This window comes from Myotis brandtii, unplaced genomic scaffold (genome assembly GCF_000412655.1).
Source record: "Myotis brandtii unplaced genomic scaffold, ASM41265v1 scaffold165, whole genome shotgun sequence".
NCBI lineage: Eukaryota > Metazoa > Chordata > Mammalia > Chiroptera > Vespertilionidae > Myotis > Myotis brandtii.
In genome coordinates this window covers 13,928,403-13,932,139 of record NW_005356042.1, presented here as the reverse complement: position 1 = coordinate 13,932,139, position 3,737 = coordinate 13,928,403, and the positions used below count along the sequence as shown (strand labels likewise).

Genomic DNA, 3,737 nt, shown 5'->3' with positions numbered 1-3,737 from the left:
TCACTCCTGAATAGTCAGAAATGCTAGCTGGTTTGCTTCTACATTCTTGAGAAATTAAAGAGAGTTTAATGGGAAAAACTCTCTTAACTGGGTGCTACTTTTATTGAGCTTCAGGATAATAAATTTAGACCTCCATGTAAAATCCTGACTGCTTAAAAAAGATAGGCCAGGGGAAGCTGGGAGTAGAAGTGTCCACGTCTAGTGACATCCCTGAGCCTGCATCCCCAAGAGCAAGTACCAACCTGTCCTGGGGTCAGGACTAGGGGCCAGGGCCTGGGAAACATTAGGTCATCTCCTTTTTCTTTAGGAATGTGGGGGACACCCCCACAATACAGAACCACTCTGCATTTCACTGTATTTCAATGACTTGAAGACAGGTTTTTTACATCCTGATGGCTCTGAAATTGATATATGTCTTATGATTGATCACTGTTAGCCAGACAGTAGCTCTGGCCTAATTACTTCCTGAGCATGCATGAACTTTATTGTATCTCTATTCTCCTTTTCATGTTTGCACAACAGCAATATCTAATTTTAACAAATCTATGTCTAAATAAGTAGAAAGGGGCTCTTTTAAGTAAGTCTGAAATTATAAAGAAGGTACTGTGTCATGGTTTAATTGTTGGTATTTTTTTTTCTTTTTGGAATACCTAATAATGGTACATGTTAGAAATAACATTTTACATTTGATGAAAATTATAGTGAGTAATAGTAAAGCTTAATTTATTTTTTCAATCTTATACTTTAAAAAGAATGGGAATTTTCTCTGGCCAGTGTAGCTCAATTGTTTGGGCACTGTCCCATGCACTGAGAGGTCACTGATTCAATTCACAGTCAGGGCACATACCCAGGTTGCAGGCTCCATCCCCTGTAGGGGGTGTGCAAGAGGCAGCCGACTGATGTTTCTCTCCCTCTCCCTTCCTCTCTCTTTTCAAATAAATAAAAAACCACATTTAAAAAATAAATAAATAATGGGAATTCTAATTTCTTTTTTTTAAAACATATTTTTATTGATTTCAGAGAGGAATGGAGAGAGAGAGAGAAATAGAAACATCAATGATGAGAATCATTGATCGGCTGCCTCGCACAGCACGGAGCCCTCAACCCAGCCATATGCCCTGACCTGGAATTGAACTGTGACCTCCTGGTTCATAGATAAATGCCCAACTACTGAGCCACGCCAGCCTGGCAGAATTCTAATCTTTTCTTCCCAAGCCCAGCGGATCCTTCTGTGCATTTCCAGGATGCACACAACACATCCCTGTAACAGCCACTTAGGAAACAGCTTGACAGTGATTTCCTCCTGCTTCACGATACTAATACAAACAGCATTAAAAGTAATGAAGGAGGGAAAGAATTTGACCTTCTCAGGGACAGCTTCTTCCTGAATGCAAGCTTGTACCAGAACTGGCCTGCGTGGCACCAGGGCTGGATGACTCAGCGCACAGCTCTGAAACATCACTTGAGACCTTGATTAGCCCACTGGCTAAGTGCACACAGCTGTTCCTTTCTAAAGTCTTCAAAAAACAATAATCAAATTATGTTCACTTCCTGAGTTCCATAATCATCTCAATGGCTGAAATGAAAAGGGAAATCATTTGCAAAAAGAAATCATTTCTTCCTGGGTTACTATTCAAGTAAATTGTACTTTACTAGTATTCTTCAAAAATTTATAAAACCCTCTCATTCCTTGCCACTCAGAGTGTGACCTAGGAGCCCCACCCCAGACCTGCGGAAGCGGAGTACAATGGAACACTCCTCAGCCACAAGAGATGATGACATACTGCCATTTGCGACAATATGGATGGATCTTCAGAATAACATGCTAAGCAAAGTAAGTCAGATGAAAAAAGTCAAGCAGCATATAATCCACTCATATGTGCGACATAAAACAGAAAGCAACAAATGAACAAACAAGACAAACAAACAAAAACTCACAGACACAGACAATAGTACAGTGGTTACCAGAGGGAAAGAGGGGTGGAGGGAGGTAGTAAAAGGTAAAGGGAGTCAAATATATGGTGACGGAAGGAGACTTGACTTTGGGTGATGAACACACAATGCAACATACAGATGATGTATTATAGAAATGTACACTCGAAACCCATATAATTTTCTTAACCATGTCATCCCAATAAATTTAATAAAATATTTTTTTAAAAAGACCTCCATGTGACACCCTCAGGTTTGAGAGCACTCTAGCTCTCATTTGTGCTTGGACTGAATGAGGAAGTGATTTTTTTTTTAATATATTATAATTTTCTTAACCATGTCATCCCAATAAATTTAATAAAATATTTTTTTAAAAAGACCTCCATGTGACACCCTCAGGTTTGAGAGCACTCTAGCTCTCATTTGTGCTTGGACTGAATGAGGAAGTGATTTTTTTTTTCCCTGAAAGAAGTCACTGCATGTATTAATCCTGGGACTGGGACCATGCAGTCTTTTTTGCAGGAAACTGAGTTTATTTTGACTGTGATGACTCTGACAAAGCCAGATGAAGTCTCTCAGCCGCTCAGCACTGATCCTGAAAGTCCCATCCACTTGCAGCTCTTTCCTTTGAGAAGAAACTTTGGAACCTTCTTGCAAGAGGCCCAGCCTAAAAAAAGGGGGGGGGGGGAGTAATGAGAACACCTCAGGCTAAATTGCCACAGTCTCGGATTGTTCTTATCCAAGGTTCAATTCTTTATCTTTAATACTGTCAAACTGTTGTATGCCTTTGGTTAATTTCCAGAGTCCTAAATGGTTGTTTTGACATTTCTGTCCACTTTTATCACTGCTTTTTGGAGATAGGAATTGCCACTTCCTCATTCTGCCATTTTTCAGACTGTTAATTTCAGATTGTTAATTTATCTTCAATCTTTTTGTTTTTTCCTTCTCTGTTCCTTGGCTTGGATAATTTCTATTGCTCTACCGTGAAGTTCACTTACTATTTCATCAGACATTTGAAATATGCTGGTGATTCCATCCAGCATATTTTTTTGTTAATTTTAGTATTATCATTTTCAAACCTAAAAATACCACTTGGTTCTTTTCTATATTTTCATTTTTTCTATTGGGATTCATCAGTTGTTACATAATTTCTATTACATTTTCCTTTAATTCTTTCAAAATAAAATTCTAAACATATTTATAACCATTGAAGTCTTTGACTGCTAAATCCCTCGTCTAGTCCTTATAGAGTCAGTTTTTATCAGTCCCCATCCCCAAGTATGACTCACACATTAATTTCTTTGTGTGTTTTATATTTTTTGTTTGAAAGCTGAACATTTTAGATAATATATTTTAGAAACCATGGATTCCCTTTTTTTAATATATATTTTTATTGATTTCAGAGAGGAAGGGAGAGGGAGAGAGGGATAGAAATATCAATGATGAGAGAGAATCATTGATTGGCTGCCTCCTGCAGGCCCCACACTGGGGATCAGCCCACAACCCAGGCATGTGCCCTTGACCGGCATCAAACCTGGGACCCTTCAGTCTGCAGGCTGACGCTCTATCCACTGAGCCAAACCAGCCAGGGCACCATGGATTCCTTTTTAAGATAATATATTTCAGGAGCTGTGGATTCCTTTTTAATTATTCTATAAACTAGAGGCCCAATGCAAAAAATTCGTGCAAGGTTAGACCTTCACAGACCCGGCTGCCAGGGCCTTTGCAGCCCTGGCTGCCTCACAGCCCTGGCCCTGCGCCCCTCCCACACCTTCCTTGGCCTGGTGCTGCCCACATCCACCTGC

The 3,737-nt window shown here is 39.7% G+C and overlaps 1 pseudogene; it reads left to right on the top strand.

Annotated features, from left to right (window-relative positions):
* Positions 1 to 1,747: 1,747 nt before the first annotated feature.
* LOC102253863 overlaps positions 1,748 to 3,737 on the top strand; it is a 13,104-nt pseudogene continuing 11,114 nt past the window's right edge.